Source organism: Protopterus annectens, chromosome 7.part0, assembly GCF_019279795.1.
Source record: "Protopterus annectens isolate FY-2018-M chromosome 7.part0, PAN1.0, whole genome shotgun sequence".
In the NCBI taxonomy this organism is placed as follows: Eukaryota; Metazoa; Chordata; order Ceratodontiformes; family Protopteridae; genus Protopterus; species Protopterus annectens.
The window spans coordinates 812,473,326-812,492,068 of NC_056739.1; the positions used below are offsets into that span (position 1 = coordinate 812,473,326).

General features: G+C 41.3%; 1 protein-coding gene across 1 annotated transcript in view; it reads left to right on the top strand.

Annotated features, from left to right (window-relative positions):
• LOC122806104 (phosphatidylinositol 4,5-bisphosphate 3-kinase catalytic subunit alpha isoform-like) overlaps positions 1 to 18,743 on the top strand; it is an 835,043-nt gene that overhangs the window by 476,750 nt on the left and 339,550 nt on the right. The gene's annotated exons all lie outside the window — the stretch shown is intronic.

Sequence of the window (18,743 nt, forward strand, 5' to 3'; positions counted from 1 at the left end):
CAGGCCACAAAGAGGCAGATACAGACGCCCAAGAGGCAGATCTCAGCCCCAAGGCTCCTACCGACCTAAACAATGGGGTGCTTCAGCCCCCAAAGGAGGGGAAGACAAATCACAGCCTTATAGGAAACAGTCTCAATGACTTCCCTCTGCAAATGCCAAGCACTTACCTTTTGACAGCAGGGGGGAAGCTAGCACTTTTCTCAAAAAATTGGCACATGATCGCCCAGGACCAGTGGGTGCTGAATATTGTTTCTCAGGGTTACAGGTTCCACTTCCACACGCTTCCAAAACCAAAAGGTATGCCAGACCTGCCACAAAACCAATGGGCAGAGGCACAAAAACAGATTGCTGCTCTTATGCACATGGGAGCTATTCAAAACGTTCCACAGCAAGAACAGGGATAAGGATTTTACTCAAGACTTTTCTTAGTACCCAGAAAGGACAAAGCCTGGAGACCAATACTGGACTTCTCAATCCTAAACACTTTCCTGGATGTTCCAAAATTCAAAATGTTAACACTACATCAACTTCTAACCATGCTGGGCAAGAAGGCTTGGCTAATTACTTTGGACCTCAAGGAGGCATACCTGCATGTCCCATTCAGACAATCTTGCAGAAGATACCTCAGATTCATAGCAGGCTCAATGTATTACCAATTCTCTGCACTGCCCTTTGTCTTATCTACTGCACCCAGGGTCTTAACAAAATGCCTGGCACCAGTAATTGCATTTTGCAGACAAAAAGGAATTCAAATGTATCCCTACTTGGACGACTACCTTATTCAAGCAGAGAGCAAGGACATTCTTCTAAAGCATCTGGCGTTTGTAAAAAAGATTGCTAATTTGCCTAGGGTACACAGTAAACGAAAATAAATCAAAACTAGTGCCCTCTCAAGGATAATATTCCTGGGTGCAAGCTTAAATACAACTGCCCAGATGGCTTATCTCACTCCAGACAAGCAAAGGCAACTGACTCATTACTTTCAAATGATGGCAACAAAAACCCAGCTCCCTGCAAGAAAAATTCTGCAGGCCCTAGGTTTCATGGCATTCCTGCATTCTACTAATTCCATATGCAAAACTGCATATGAGGAAACTACAATGGTATCTAAAAAGTGTTTGGACTCAGCATTGTCACAGCCTGGAGACAATCATAACTTTAATTCCCTGCCTACAACAAAAGTTTTGATGGTGGGCCCAGGCCTGTCACCACAACAAGGGACAGCCTTTCACTTTACCCACAGCCAGGCAGACAATAACAACGGATGCTTTGGATTATGCCTGGGGGGCACATATGGCAGGAAAATGTATTCAGGGCACGTGGCCCAAGGAACAAATGCATCTTCACATCAATTAAAAAGAGATGCTAGCTGTACAGAATGCCCTGACAGCTTTCAAGGACCTACTACATCTAGGACAACTATTAATAAAGACGGACAATACCACAGTTATGTGGTACATAAACAAGCAAGGGGGCACACATTCCTACCCCCTATGCAGGCAAGCCATGACTTTGTGGAACACAGCACTGACTTATCAAGTACATCTGCAGGCACAATTCCTGCCAGGAACAAAAAATACACTGGCAGACGAACTAAGCAGAAATCTCATGGATCCTCACGAATGGAAACTAAATCCACAAGTGTTCAGCATGATAACGAGGAAATGGGGACGCCCAGACATAGATCTTTTTGCCTCCCCTCACAATTACCAAATACAGAAATTCTGCACAAGAACTTATCACTCTCAAGCAGGGAAAGTGGATGCTCTGTCATTCAGCTGGAAAGGCCTGACAGCCTATGCCTTCCCTCCGATGCCTCTCCTTACCAAGGTACTCCTAAAAGTCAGACAAGAAAGGCCAAAAATTATCCTGATTGCCCCAGACTGGCCACGCCAGCACTGGTACCCAATCCTAAAGAGCTTGTCTCAAGGCCCAGCTTGGCCTCTACCTCAAATTTCTCATCTTCTGACAACAAAACAATCAGATTCTGCACAGTCAACTCAGAACCTTAAGTCTGGCAGCATGGCAGATAATGTAGCCACTCAGACTGCACCTCTCTCTAAAGCTGTTATGGATGTTATTTTAGAAGCCAGGAGGCCCAGCACTAGGAAATCTTATGCAGAAAAATGGAAGAGATTCTGTGCTTGGAACCAGGCACAAGGGCTCGAACCACTTGTCCTTAATATACCTCAGATTTTACAATACCTAACTGAGATGCTGGACAAAGGCCTATCTTTCTCATCAATTAAAATCCATGCCTGTGCCATTTCAGCTCATTACAATACGGAACCTCCTATTTTTTCACATCCTCTACTACGACAGTACCTCAGAGGGGCAAAAAATATAAGACCCCCAAGGAGAGCACCAGTACCAACTTGGGATCTCAATTTTGTTTTAGAAAAACTCACACTGCCTCCTTTAGAACCAGCCAGCACAGCTGATCTAAAATTCTTATCATGGAAAACTGCTCTGCTCCTAGCAATAACTTCATCAAGAAGAGTCTCAGAATTACAGGCATTAATGGCTGTGGAACCTTTAATCATTTTTCATCAGGACAAGGTCCCACTTAGGACAAACCCAACATTCATGCCAAAGGTGGTCTCCAATGTGGCCTTGAACCAAACCATTCATTTGCCTACTTTCTACCCAAATCCCCAGAATAAAGAGGAGACACTTCTGCACTCTTTTGGATATACACAGACAGCTACAATTTTACCTGGACAAAACAAAAGCTTTCAGAAAAAAACTGAGCAACTGTTTGTAGCCTATGCTGCAGGATCACAAGGAAAGCCTATTACAAAGTAGACAATTTCAAAATGGATAGGCCACTGCATCCGCTTCTGTTATGCACAGCATGGCAAACCCGTGCCTAAGGCCATTAGGCCTCATTCTACCAGAGCAGCAGCCACTTCAGCAGCTTTTCTCAGAGGAGTACCAACCAAAGACATTTTAGAAGCTGCAACCTGGAGTTCAGTGCACACTTTCACCAAGCACTACCACTTACCTCTCTATTCTAAATCCAGAGCAGGCTTTGCCACTGCAGTTCTGCAGGGCCTGGTAGCCTCTCCAAATCCAATTTAGACCCAGCCGCCCAACCTCAGCTTTGGGATTCTACCCAAGTGTAATGACTGCAACAGTGAAACACGATGAACATAGTACAGTTGTGTACCTACCATAAATGTAGATGTTCGAGTGTATTCACTGTTGCAGTCCAGGTTACCCACCCACCATCCCCCTTTTCATTGCTGGGACTTTTCTGTACTTCTCAACTCTATACAACCTATGTGGTGTATTTGCTTGTAGATGAAGGACATGTTTATAGTAATATATGCATGTTTTTTGGCATATTTTTATCTTTCCAGCCTTTCCTATTTGGGGGCACCTGACATCTGGGGCAAGAAAAACTGAAGAAAATGGCGTCGGTTGCAACTTTTATACCCCTGGCGCACTGACGTCAGGGAAGAGGCGACAGCAAATGATGCCGGACCAGGTCTTTGGAACTCTGGCTGACTGCGGGTCGCCTGCCAGTAGGATAACCCAAGTGTAATGACTGCAACAGTGAATACACTCGAACATCTACATTTATGGTAGGTACACAACTGTACTTTCTGGCATCTGACAGTGGTCCAGAATAGAAAAATCATGTGACATGAAGTGCTTCACAGGTGCAAATGATGGTGAAAAGGGAGCCCAGGCCAGTGGTGTCAAGAGATACAACTGCTTTCCCTGCCATTGTTCTTTCTGCCACTTATGAGTCCTTTACCTCCTCCATAGTCCGGGATCCACTCTATTTCCCTGTTCTACCAGCAGTTCAGTGCCTCCCCATGGGTTCTCGTAAAGTAAGTACTACAGGTTAGATTACTATGACTCTCCAGGCATGACTGTAAAATGGCATCTGATGTTGGGACATTCAAAATAGAAAGTAACTCTCCTGTTCTAGATGCACTTCCACTTCTGGTGCATGACCCGAAATTGTTTCCTGTTCCACCTTTGGCTGTGGAGATTCCTGTTACTTTTGCTTGTTGCTCCCAGGGTGACTTCCTGACTATTATTTTGAGGTCATTTGAGGACTAGATGACAGTGAAGTAGATGGCTGCTGTGAACTGACTTTGATTCATAGGGAATGGACGTGTGGTGATAGGATTCAAATTTCTTGTATAACTGATACTGTTGTTATGTTTCCTTTTGGCTGTGCTGAGTTGATTGTGGAGTACTTTGGTTTGCAGTACTGAAACTACAACAACTCCTTCCATGCCTTCAGCTATATGGATTATTTATAAAAATAGAGACAGCCCTCATCAGCCTTCATCTCCTCTCTTCTTCCCAACACGGAGAAAGAGGAGGCATACACAAACCAGATTACATCGTCCCCTTGGTCTTGGTACAGAGTCTGCGATGAGGACTCTGTCTTTTGGGCCCTGTTCCAGATAAAGTTTTTTGTTGTGATACGTAATGTAGTGAATGATCATTTTAAATGGGTATCTTTATGGAGTGATTCTTCCCCAGGGAAAAGACATATGCAGAACTGCTGAAGCTTGACAGACCTAATGCACAGTATTTGTGTGTGCATGTACAAGTACCTGCTAGGTTGACTTGTGTCTGTGATGTATAACTGTTAGCTGTATGTCTATGGATATGTAAATTAAACACTTTCATATTGTCATTTGTTCAATTTCTGTGCTATGTCGTGGCTTCCTGTGAGATTGGATTGTGTCTTAATTTGGTCTCACATGGCTCACTTGTAGTTGAATACCTGATTGATTGCATAGTGTGACTTTCTTTTGTTGAGCTTGTGAAACTCATGAGGGGACAGCAACCCCAAGGTTATGTAATCTGTAAGTATTTTCAGAGAAGTGGTAGTGAGGACTGCAGGTGAGGCTTCCTCCTTGGAATATGCTGCTTTTGTGTTTTCGGTTGAAATTGTCATTTTTCCATTGTGAATGTCATTATTTTATGTTTCTTGGTCCAATTTAGTTTGATGACACAGTATGAATCCTTGAAAGGGGGTCCCTAGACCAGTACTCCTACATAGTAAAAAATTAGGTTTTGCAATTTTACAGTGAAAGGGGTCCCTGAACCAGCGCACCTACATGGTAAATAAAAAAAAATCAGATTTTGCAGTGTATGGGAGCAGTTTAACTGTCTGTATAAAAACCTTGTGACTGACCTTTTTACAGTTGACCTAAATGTTCCAAATGGGTCTAAAAAGCAAGCAAACATTTGCACTCTACCAAATAACAGAAAACGTACCATGCTTGTCAGTTTTGGTAAAAGTTAGTATACATTTGTTGCCCTGGTCATTGAGACTGTAAACTACCAAACCTTACGTGATTCTGTACTGTGTCTGAAAGGCATTGCCAGTGGTTCCCTTTGTGATGTTTCTGTACCAGGAGGCACAGTCTTCATCTAGCATATTTTATGAAGTTTTGTGCACCACTGAAGTGAAAACTGAAGTGTGAAATTGGAAAAAAGTCTGACTGCACACAAACTCTTCTAGCATTGCTAGCTGCATTGGAAAATCTGTGAGTGAGTTGAATAGATTGTGTCTAACCTGCAGTTACTACTTGATTTGCAGATTTCTGATTAGTTATTTACTGCACATGCAGGCTTGGATAGACTTATTGCAGTATATGTGCATTTAGATTTGCAGAAGTTAATTCATTCATAAAGCTAGTAACATCAGATTTCAGTATGCCATGGACAGGCAAACTTTTTCAATTTGAGAGTCGAATTTTATATTCGTAATTAATTATTTGATATTAATAGTTTTCTAGGGGCACTTTATTAATTCTTCTGGAGGGCTGCACAGTGGTCTTGTGAAAAATTTAAGTTGGTAAAATGAAAATTTTCTCACAAAATTCTGGAAAGGCTGTTAGGAAGATGCAAATGTTGTTGGCACTACATGTCATGGTGAAAAATCATACACTGTAAATAAGAATGTTTTTTTTTTTTTTTTTTTAGAAAAATCTTTCTTTTTTGTAAATAATAATCCCCTGCCCCTACTGTTAACTTACATAAAGGTGTAAACACAAGAAGACCCATAAGACATTAGTAGTTGTCACTATCCCCACCCACCCTCCCACTCACACAGAAAACGCAATTGCCTCAAACTGTTGCTTTTGTTTTCTAAAGGCTACTTACAGGGGAAAAAATCCTGTCAATTTGGATACCACCTTTGGGTCTTCGTAGAAAATAGGCCAGTGGCCTAGTAGGACTAAACTAGTCAAAAAAAGGTGGATGTTAGGATAGAGCTTGAGAAAGCGAGAGAGATAGACAGACCTAGATTTCAGAGATGGATAGATAAAAACAGACCAAGTTTCTTATAGGTATAGAAACATCTTATAACCATTTTCTTATAAAACTGAAATCCTTTTCTCTACCATTAACTTATTTGTGGATAAAAAAAGAGAATACAGACCATGCAGAGTAATAGTTATGACCAGGTCCATTCACCATTTGTATAACCTTTTCCCTCTTCAGAAAATTTACTTTTTTTTATCAGTTCCACTCAGTGTGTGCAACACCTCCCTCTCTTGCGGCTGGATTACACCAGTAAAAGCAAATGATCACAGTTTAAAATTTGCAGTTACCTCCTGGCCTTAAAACACACCCGTTTCCAACACTTGTGTAAAAGTCACTGTTTAAACATAATGCCACTTGCTAATGGCATGTACTGATAGAATCGGTACAGAAATCACCAGGTACATTTTGTGCTCCCTTGCTGTGCTGCCTATGTTCCATCTAATGCTGTGGAGTTGTATCTGATTCCTGCATGACCCTGTGAACAGGTAACATCTACAGACATTACTAGGCAAGTAGGGAGCAGAAGATGTCCTTCTATTCAGGGTTGCAGTATTCCTTACATATGGGTTGTATTATGCTATCGACCTGATGTCCGGTTTGTATACAAAAGCTTCAAGCTACTGTCTGTATGTGGGACGTCACATGTACGCTCAGGGAACATCAGCCATAAAAGGCATGTCCGCACATACCAGCCTCAGAACTTTTTCACGGCCATTCGGAAAGGTTGACTCATATGTTTGGAATGCCATTGGAATCTGCGTTTTGTTCCTCAGCTTCAGAGAAGTACCCCATTGAGGATTTATTTGCTTGCTTCTGCCTTTTGTTATTGTTAATGTCATCCAGAAAGGACAAGTGTAAGTTTGGAAGGCAAATTCCACATAAGTATAGTCATGAGCTCTGTTTGTTTTGTTTAGGGCCTACCCATGACCATTGGTCCTATTCTGTCAGGCCTTCGTCCCTAAAACGTTATATAGTCATCTGTCTGCTTTAAAAGTGTATCGTGAAAACCAGGGGCTTAAATGTCTAGCTAGGGAATCAATGGGTTCCGCAAACTCCTCTGAGCCATCCGTGAAGAGGAAGGTGGGCAAAGCTTGGCCTGAATCCTCTTCAGCTGCACCTTCTCTCTCTCAGGTATCCCTTGAGGTTGGTGAAGACCTGGTGGTACGGTCAGATGTAGGATCCGTCTCTCCAGTAGGAACTGCAGTGGAGGCTGTCAGGAGTCTGGCTCTGAGCATGTCTGAGGCCATGCAGATGTGTGGTTCGGGCAATTTGGGGGAACCACGGCTTTTGATTTCTAGGAACTCGGGAACTGCTCTGGTTTAACACAGAATTACCACAGCAGGTAGCTCCAGAACAGTTGATTTTCAAAATGATGAAGGCTACTTGAAGAATATTAAGGCTTCCACTCACTCAGGCAAGTAATGTTGAATAGTCCTGAAGCTAATATTGACATCTCCACCACGTTGCCTGTTTTAAACGATTGGAAACCGAATCATTTCACAATGGACACTAGCTCAGTTAATTCTGGCCACCATCTGGAAAAGCATTTGACTGTGAGATGTTGCTTTTATTAGACAAATTCTTATTTTCCTTTTAAAAGACCCAGTTAGAGAACTGTTATCTACTGAAGTCTATAGAGGCTGGATGTGTCCCGAAAGGGTTGAGACTTTGGCGCTACCCCAATGGGGCAGCTGACAATCCTGATATGCTCAAAGAACTTCACCAAAAGTTTTGACAGAGTGGGTTGTGACATTATGAGAGTAATGGTGAAGTACAACAATGTGGAATTGGAGAAACTGTCCAAAAAGGTGGACGACCTTGATAAAAAGATTTGTGAGGCCCTACTGTTTCCAACATACAAAACTCATTATTTCCATATACTCAATCGCATTGACAAGCAATGTAAAGACATTCTTAGTAGGAAAGTTAAAAAGTTTAATCATGAACTAGAAAAGTATCCAAAGGTATTGTATACCCCAAACCTCCTGGTTTCCCAGGTAACAAGTTTGTTTTTACCAATCGTGAGCCTGTTATTCAGAAGTTCCACCCCTTAGTCAACAAGAACATATTCAGTTAATCAAGAGGAGGCGTTCCCTTTAAATAATGGTGGGGTAAGGAGATCGGAGAGACTCAGGAATCAAGAATTTCCCCAGAAAGTTGATTGAGGGGAAGAGAGATATATGAGAGAATGGGTGAGGCCGAAACGGCAAGTATGGAACAGGAGATAATTGAATCAGTGTCTTTTCAGGAAGATGAACCTGAGGAGTCACATTCCAACTTTGTGCCTACATTTGATGCAGTATATAACAACCAAGGTGACTTTTGTATTTGCAACTTTTTTCTAGAGGATTAACTAATGCACATGCTAATTTGTTTGCCAAAGGTCTTTCTTTTGTGCCCGCTCGCAGGGCTGATTTGGTATGGACTTTAATTGATTTAAAAATGTACTGTCGGAAGCTGAATTTGTCATTATGGTTTCAGAATAGTACGAGAGGGGGTAAATGAAGGCAGTTTAATTAGGCCAAGTTGTTTTAATCCCCCATTAAACAACACGGTACAGCAATTTAAAATGTTTGTGAGCTTGACATCTGGCTCATCTTGGGTAAGGCTTGTAAATGTGATTTTGACAACTTGAATAGGATAGAAAAGCAGTTGTTAAATGAAGTGAGCAAAAACAAGCAGTTACAGGTTATGAAGCCTGATAAGGGGGTAGGCTTGTTGCAATGGAGCAAAGTGATTATTTGAATATTATGAATAAACATTTAATGTCTGAAATGTGTTGTGAAGTTTCTTTGAACAAGATTAAAATAGCATATTTGAAAATTGATTGTATGTTAGAGGACATGCTCATGCAAGGGCAAATATCTGAAAGGGAATATCATTATATGTTGAATTCTAAACCTTCAGTAGCTAGAATTTTTGGTATTACCAAAATTCATTCCAACATGAACAATCCCCATTTTCATCCTGTAGTGGACGGGGCTAGATCAAAAATGTGCTTTATTGCAAATTTTTTGGATATTGTATTAAAAGATGGTTTGAAAAAGACCAAATATGTAAAATATTTGTGACACTTTTTAGGTAAGATGAGTGAGGTTATTTTTGATTCTGAATTAATTTTTGTCACCATTGATGTCAAGAGTTTATTTTTAGTTATTCCCCACCAAATTGGCTTACAGTGGTTTGGAGAACAATTCATTGTTTACAAGTTGAAAATTGGAGAGTTAATGCCATGGTAAACCTGATGGAGTGGTATTAGGAAACAACTTCCTATATTTTGAGGGGCAGCACTATAGGCAAACTACTGGTGTTGCAATGGGTGCAGCATGCACCCCCTTATTTGAAAATTATGTTATGGTCCAATGGGAGGATTTATATATTCTCAATAGTCAATACCAACAATGTTGAGTCATGTACACCCATTTCCTGGACGATATTTTTTATCACCTGGAGGGGTACTCATGACAGGTTGAACGAATTCTTGCAATACATTAATAACACAGTGGATTTTTTTAACGTTTTCAGCACACTGGGATGAAAATAAAATTAATTTTTTGGATGTGGAAATAAGTAAAGATGTGGTGAATGATAGATTTGTTTCTACTATCTATCGTAAGCCTACCTTCTCAAATATTTACCTACATTATACAAGCTGGCATCCCTTACATGAAAAGAAGTCAGTTGTTAAGGGACAGCTTGTCAGGATTGCGAGAATGGTGTCAGAATATGACATGTTCCAAAAAGAATGTGAAATTGTGATAAGCATGTTTATGAGAAGAGGGATATCTCTTGGAATTTTTGGAAGACATCCAAAAGGAGGCCTTAGTTAAAAGAGAAAAAATTTTATTTTATGCCCATACTTCGGTGTGGTAACCCTAATAAAAATACAGAACAAACTCAAATCATGGTTGTTGAGTCGAGAGTTACTCTCAATAGAGAAAAAATAAATATTTCCACTTATAATTCGGACAGTCAAGCTATATGTGCAATTTTGAGAAAAAAATGGGATGTATTTAAGGGTGATGCACATGCTTTTTCAAAGCTGGGCAGCAAACCTACAATTGTTTACAGGAAAGGCGAGTCAATTAAAAAATGTTTAGAAAAAAGAGTGGAAGAGAAATATATAGCAAATGCAGGAATGAAAAAGTGCGGTGCATGTTCCCAGTGTCCACACATTCAGTGTGGAACTGATTTCATAGTTAGTGAATTTGTGTACAGGGTAGAAGGTAAATATAATTGTAGCAGCAAAAATGTTGCGTATTTAGCTCAGTGTCAACAATGTCCCGCATTTTATGTGGGGAAGACCTCAAGGAGGTTAAGGGATCATATATGGTGCTGCAGTAGCGTTGTCGCCTCACAGTAAGACGCTGACCAGTTCGACTCTCAGCTAGAGCGTCTTCTGCGTGGAGGCATGCGTGAATGGGCGTACCTTCGTTGAAGGTTGTGCTTTAGGGCTGGCAACTCAGCACGTAAAAATCAACTGCCAATCATTAGCGGACCGGAGGTCCGCTGTGGCGACCCCTAACCGGGAAAAGCCGAAAGACGCAACATATACGAGTATCTACAGGACATAAAAAAACAAAAGAATACCAATGCCCTTTTTAAGCATTTGAGCTCTAATTAGGGTCATGTTTTTCATTTTTTATCTATAACTAAAATTGTGAAAGATGCACAGGGTTGGGTAGTTGACGAACATCTTGAGGCATGTGAGCTAAAATGGCAGTTAAAATTAAATGCAACCCAATACCTTGGTCTCAATGAGGCATTATCTATTAGCTCAATTTTAAAATTAAAGTATCTGAATTTTTTGTGATAACTCATTGGTTAATTGATTTGAGTGTGTTTTTGAATGTAAATGTATTTAATAACAGAGTAGAATGTAGTAATGAGTTCTGAAGAAGTTCCAACTGGAATGAAAGTGCTTAACTCGTACATTTTATGGTTTTAATAAATATTTTTTTAATATTCTTCAAGTAGCCTTCATAATTTTGAAAATCATCTGGTGTTCTGCAGCTACCTGCTGTGGTAATTTTGTGTTTATCCAGTTTGTGTTGGTTTTACTAACTGCTTCAGTTTCCTTGCAACAAGAAGCTTCGGCCATTCGGCCTATGTCAGACCTTGCTCCTGCATCAGAGAGACCTGCTAAAAAAGAGACAAAAGACTAAACATTCTGTAGTACCTTCTACCCCTATGTCAGACTAGGAAATTTTCTCTCACGGTCTTAAAGCCTTGATGGCCCTCAGGCCTCCGGCTTCAGCTTCTCATCTTCCCCAGTACTGCCATCGAGTTCTCAAGAATCGTTCTCTGCTATCCCAGCCCAGGATTCTGACTCAGGGGGGTCTTCCTCTGATGAAGACTCCTTAGCATATTCCACCCAGATAACCTTCCCCCTTGGAGTATGCTTCCCCAGAAGAGGAGTCAAGTTGAGTAGACTTGCCCATGGAAGAACTCTCTTTTGGTGAGACAATTAATAAGATGAGGGAATTGTTTAAGTGGGATTCTTCTCAAATTTCAGAGAAACAAAAGAGATACTATGACTGGCTTCAGGTGGAGGCCCCTGTACCTGCAGCTGTCCCTCCAGTGCTTCCAGCCTTCCTTGATGCCTTTGCTTCATCTTCCAAAACCCCAGATTCACAGGCACCATCTCCCAAAAGACCTGACCATTTCTATAAGGCCCTTGAGGATTGAAAATTTCTTTTTAAATATCCTTCAACCGACTGAGCTCTAGTATCCATCACTTATGACAAAGCCTCTCGGGTTGTGCCTTCTACAGAATTACTCCCTTTAGACAAAGAAAGTAAAATTTTAGAGAGGTTAGGTAAGAAGGTCTACACTTCTTCAACCCTTGCAATCAGGGACATTAATTACCAGACTTGTACGTCTAGGTATTCTCAAGCTTTGCTATCCCAAGCTTTTCAGGCTCTGTCTCAACTGCCAGATTCAGAAGTTAAGTCCTTGGCTCTTTCTCTTTTAGCTGTATCCTCACAAGTTTCTAGGCATTCCAGTAAATGCAAGTATGATGCTATCGAAGCTTACTGCAGGTCTGCAGCTTCTGTACTGAGGAGATGCTGTCGGCTACGTCTACAGGCTCTTCCAGATTACATCAAGGCAAAACTGCTTGATGCTCCATTGGATAATTCTAGTCTCTCTAGAAAAGCTGCTGCTGCTGCAGAGCTCTTTAAGACTCTCAAAGAAAAAGGTAAGGAGCTCCAGGACTTAAAGCACCTGTTAGTTTCTCCAGTTCCTAAATTTCATAGGAACTTTCCTGCTAAAACATTTTTATTAGGAAACCTTCCAGCTCTTCCTCTTCTCCAGCCCCCTTGGGTTCTCAGCCACATAGACCTATTAGGAGACCTCCTCGGTCTAAAACAGTTACTTCTGCTCCATCTACTCAGTGGCCCTTTCAGTCCAGACCAGGCTCTCTGTGACGTCCACCTCCAAAGTCCAAGTCATACCCCTCTGTCTCTTCACCTTTCTCTTTCCGCCTGGAAGAAGATCACCCAGGACTCCTGGGTGATATCCATTATTCAAAACAGCTATTTCATGGCTTGGAAGTCTTTTCTCCCCTTTCAGGGGATTCCTCAACTGCCCTCAGACCTACTACTTCTGTTTCCTCAGCTGCTAGCTCAGCTTTCTGTACAGGGCACCATTCAAAAAGTCCCTTCAAATCAACAAGGAAAGGGATTTTAGTCCAGAATGTTCTTAGTTCCAAGAAAAGAGGGTCCTTGGAGACCCATTCTGGATCCCTCAAAGTTGAATACCTTCCTGGTGGTGCCTTCTTTCAGGATGCTATCACTACAGTCTCTTCTCTCTCTTGTGTCTCCTCAAGCCTTTTTAGCTTCGCTGGATCTAAAGCATGCTTTCCTGCATATTCCTATTCTCCCTCACTTCAGGAAATTCTTATATTTCTCAGTGGGTTTTTGCCACTTTCAGTTTTCTCCCTTGCCTTTTGGTCTTTCTACTGCTCCCAGGGTTTTTACAAAGTGTCTGGCCCCAGGTATTGCCTTCTTTCTTCAACTGTACCCTTACCTAGATTACCTGCTTTTTCTAACCAGCAGTCCAGACTTTCTGCTTCAACACCTGGATCTAGCTATTCCCTTTCTACAAGGCTTGGGGTCAGAATAGATTTGATGATGATATTTCTTCCTTCAGAAAAAGCTCTTTCTCTCACAGCATTTATGGCATCTGTTCTACCTCTTTCTTCCATCACTGCCAGTGTATTCCTCAGACTTCTTGGGTTCATGGCCTCTACAATCCCCATGTTGCCCTTTGCAAAACTTCACATGAGGAAGTTCCAGTGGTTTCCAAAAACTGTCTGGTCCCCAGCATGCTCATCCCTTGGACACTGTCATTCCCTTTCTTCCATGCTTGAAAAAAGAGCTAGGGTGGTGGATGCAGCAACTCAATCATAATCCTAGTTTACCTCTTCAAATTCCTCAACCAGTACGGGAACTTTATACAGATGCTTCAGATTTAGGATGGGGCGCAATATTTGCTTCCACAGAGGTTCAGGGACTATGATCACCTGCTGAGAGGAGAGATCACATAATATCAGGGAAATGAGGGCTTTGATTCTAACCTTACAGGCATTAGATCCCCTGCTTCTTCCATGACTCCTCAAGATTCTCACGGACAACACTACAGTCCTTTGGTACATAAGCAAGAAGGGGTGTACAAAATCTCATCTTCTTTGTTGCCTAGCAATCAAAGCATGGGAGTTGGCTATTCAGTACAAGGTCTCACTACATGCAGTGTACCTTCCCTCTGCTCAGAACTGGGTGGCAGACACTGAGCAGATCTGTGACACCATCCCACAAGTGGATGCTTCACAGGATGTGTTCCTGGATCTAGTTCCCCGATGAGTACTCCAGAGATGGATTTATTTGCTTCTCCTCAGAACAGACAACTTCCTCTTTTCGGTGACAGGGTCCCTCTCCCTCAGGCTTGGAAGGTGGATGCCTTGTCATTTTCATGGAATGGGATGTTTCTTTATGCATCCTCCCTTCTCTTTGATTCAGAAAGTTCTACTGAAAATTTTACAGGACAAACCAAAAATCTTGTTAGTGACTTCCTTTTGGCCAAGACAGCATTGGTTCCTCCTTCTTCTGCAATTACCTAAGGGCCATCACTACAGGTTACCTCACTGGATGGACCTACTCACTCAGGACAAGGGATCTCTGATTCACCCGCACTTGTCAGCTCTTCACCTGACCTTGTGGGTGATAAACATTTGATTCCTTTTAGGCACCTATTCTCTAAGGACATGCTTAGGGTTTTGCGGGAGGCCAGGAAACCCACTACTAGAAAATCTTACATTTCCAAATGGACAAGATTTTCTATCTGGTGCTAAAAAAGGAAAAAAGACCCCTTTTTGGTAGATATTCCTTTGGTGTTATCTTACCTGTGCGAGTCACGCAACAGCCCCTTTCTTTTTCTTCTGTTAAGGTCCACTGCTCCGCCTTGTCTGCTTGCCTGCCTTTAACTCCTCCATTGGCTTCCAGGCTGGAAGTTAAACTTTTCTTAAAAGGCATCCTACATATTAATCCTCCCAGGAAACCGATTCCTTCTCCTTAGGATCTTAATTTTGTCCTGGAGAAGTTGACTCGGGCCTGTTTTGAACCAGCAGCCTCAGCGTCTCTGAAATTTTGCCCTTTGAAGATAATGTTTCTGGTAGCCATTACCTCTGCCAGAAGGTTTTCTGAGATCCAGTCATTAATGGCTTCACCACCTTTCCTAGTCTTCCGGACAGGGTTTCTTTGAGAGCTTATCCATCTTATGCCTAAAGTGGTCAATGACCTTTCCTTAAATCAAGCTGTCCAATTACCTGCCTTTTTCCCATATCCTCAATCTCTTAGTGAGGGAATTTTGCATTCCCTAGATGTGCACAGACAGTTTAGTTTTTGTCTTGACAAAACTAAGTCTGTCAAGAAATCTGATAAGAGTTTTCGTGTACTTTCATCCCATGGCTCTGGGTTTGCCTGTTTCTAAGAAACTGTCTGTTGATGCATTTTTAAAGCCATTCTGTTTTTTTTGGGGTTTTTTTTTTATCAATTTCATGGGAGTGCATTACCCTCTTCGGTTAAAGCCCATTCCACTAGATCAGTTCCATCCTCGGGAACTTTCTTCAGGTGTTTGGATACACAATCCATTCTGGTAGCTGCCACTTTGTCATCTGTTCATACTTTTACAAGACATTACAAGCTGGATAATTTTTCCAGGGCCAGAGAAGGTTTTGCCAGAGCAGTCCTGCATGGATTTCTGGAATTTTTTTCTACCTAATTTCTCTTTGTTTCATCCCCTCCGTAGGTTCCTTTTTAGCTTTTTCACTCTCCCATATCTAAGGAATACTGCAACATTGAATAGAAGGACGTAGAATAGTTGTGTAAAATCTTACCATAACCATAGATGACCTCCTCTTCTATGTTGCAGTATTCTATCCCACCTGCCTTCCCCTACATCTTGCTCTTTATTTGGGTGACTGTTCTTTGGCCCTCCTTTTGGAGTTTCCTCATGGGGCTACTTTTTTCTGAGGATGGTATGTGTGGATGTCCCTTTTATGGTTGACGTTTCCTGAGCCTACGTGCGATGTCCCACATACAGACAGTAGCTTGAAGCTTTTGTATACAAGCCAGATGTCGGGTCGATAGAATACAACCCGTAAGTAAGGAATACTGCAGCATAGAAGAGAAGGACATCTATGGTTATGGTAAGATTTTACACATCTATTCTTTGAGTGCCAGGCCTTTATTCAGTATTGGACACACCTCACACATCTACGAACAATTCAGAGTCACTGTTCCTCCTACCACATGATATAAAGGACTGTAATAACAAAGGTAAGAAAAGCACTAGTATTTAAAACTTATCAGGGTCCTGTTGTAGCATTGAGTGATATATAGCAAACCTCCATTGTACCTTATTGCTGTTTTAACATTGCTTCCCCCACAGTTAGCTTTCAAAGCCAAATCTAGTATAAGGTGTCCATGTTTAGAAGTTATCCCCCTGGTGTGTTACATTTGGTGGCTAATGATGAGGCAATGATCTGTTTAATAGACAGAAATACCTGTATTAAAAATTATTCATATTGGATGAACAAAAAAAAAAATCTACTGATAATGGACTTAGACAGAGAACATACAACTGAATCTGCCATAAGTAAGCTGGAATGTAGTACAGTTATTCCCATGTATATTCTTGTTTCTTGTATTGATGTGCTTTGGCCACTATGATATTAGTGTTAAGAAGATCTTTTGTGGCTTGCTAAAAATGCTTTTACAAATAACTCTGCAGGGCTAGTGTCAGAGTGTCTTCATGGCAACAGTACTGAAGTCTATATCAACATAAAAAAGCATCAGCTGAATGAAAATTATGAAGAGTGATTGACACTGCCTTAATGTAACGAGCACCCCCCCAATAAAAATGCAATCAGTTTCCACTTTTTCATGTCTTGAGCTCTTAATGTGACTTACTGCAGTCAGCGGAGACAATGTTATTTCAAATTGCAGTTTTAAAGCATGGCTAGCCTTCTACAGTTGAATTTACAACCTGTAACAGCCTTGGATCCAATGACTTGGGAAAATGACAAACACCTTCCATACGGTGGGAGCAGCAGGAACGATATTTAATATAGAATCCAAACATGCACTGTGAAGCATGGCACAAGTTGGAGAACTGCTGTGTCCAAGAAAAGCAACACAGTTGTATTAACAGCAGTTTCTTACCAAAATCACTGCCACCTCGAGTTGCCAGTGTTACAGTGTAAATCCCTCTCATTGTGGCGTTTAATTGAGGGGTCTGTAATTGGTAGGACATGGAGTATGCAGTGAAGTGTAGTCTGCTACTGTGAGATGTGAGTAGGAGCTGTGAGCAAAAATGCTTCTACTCACATCTCACAGTAGCAGACTGATTTACTGCTTTGTGAGACACATAAATTAATAGGTGATCAAAATGAGAACAGTCTGCGGCCATGGGTTGCCGACATTTGTAGTATTCTGTTAATGTTAGCTGAATTCTGATTGGTCAGAGACTGCTTGTACATTGGGTTATCTATGGTCTTCAGAACACTTAAAATATTAGAACTCATTTTTGTGAGAGGCAAATATGTGTTGTAAGAAATGTACTGCCTTTAAAGCTCTTTCAGTGATTTTTTTTTTTTTTTTACATAGCAAATTAAAGTACTGTGGTAGCGTTGTCGCCTCACAGTTAGACGTTGACCGTTCGATTCTCAGTTAGAGTGTCTTCTGTGTAGCGACATGCATGAATGGGTGTTCCTTCGTTGAAGGTTGTGCGTTAGGCCCGGCAAGCCAGTACATAAAAATCTACTGCCAATCATTAGCGGCCCGGAGTTCCGCTGTAGCGACCCCTAACCGGGAAAAGCCGAAAGACACAAACAAACGTAGCAAATTAAACTTTTTTTAGTGACTTTGGGTCATTTGTTGGGAGTACAAATGCACTAATTTTGAAGATAACTTGGCAAGTTACTTATCATGATGTGTCTTGTCAGAGGTAAGCTTGCACTTCTGTGTTTCAAATAATCCTGACAGAAAACAGTTGTCAAAGAACTGAAATCACAAGACCTTAATCCCTCTAGGAGGAAAAATACTAAACTTGCATGAGCAGCTGACAAGGTTGGCATGAACATTATAAAACACAGTAAAGACAACAGTGATTTCTGAATCCCTGCCCCTAGAATTCATTGAAAAGCCATCCCTTTTATTGCATTTTTTTCTTACTATCCCTTGTATTGCCCTTCTTTCTTACATTTGCTGTCTGTCAGTGTAGTACCTGTAATTTGGTGTGGGTGGAAATAATGGGTGAGCCAAGTACCAGCAATCCATCTTTCTGCCAACACTGTAGACCCATTACTTATGTTCTGCCCTTTCCTAAAATTCGGGTTTTTAGGCAGATCCTCAATTTCATGCAGGATTGACATCTATTTTATTGTGGTAAGCATGGCTTTAGATTTTGATTTATCACTGCCACTGCCTTTTTTCAGGTTACGAACCACATTTTTACAAGCACTGGTAATGGGCTTCTCATATTCATTGATCTTAAATGTGCCTTTTTGATAGATGACATTCTCTTGTTTGTTTTATGCAGGCTTCTCAAATCACTTAATTGGTTTTAAGCGTTCTTCAGCACTGCTGTATCTAATCCTTTCTTTCCTCATACTGAGGTCCTGCAAGGATTTATTGTTGTCCCCATCCTAGTCCTACTCCCACTGTGCCTTCTATTGACTTTGCTAGCACATAGCTGAAACACTGCTAAGAGAAAAGGTATAAAGAGTATGGAAATCCAGAACTCCTTTATATTTAGATTCTCACTGACAATTTGCATTGTTTTTAGAAAGTAGACAGGAAATCAGTGGTGCTACAGTCAACACCCCCATTAGGGTTTACTGTACTGTTGCAACATAGTTTAAGTATGTAATTGGCTCCTAT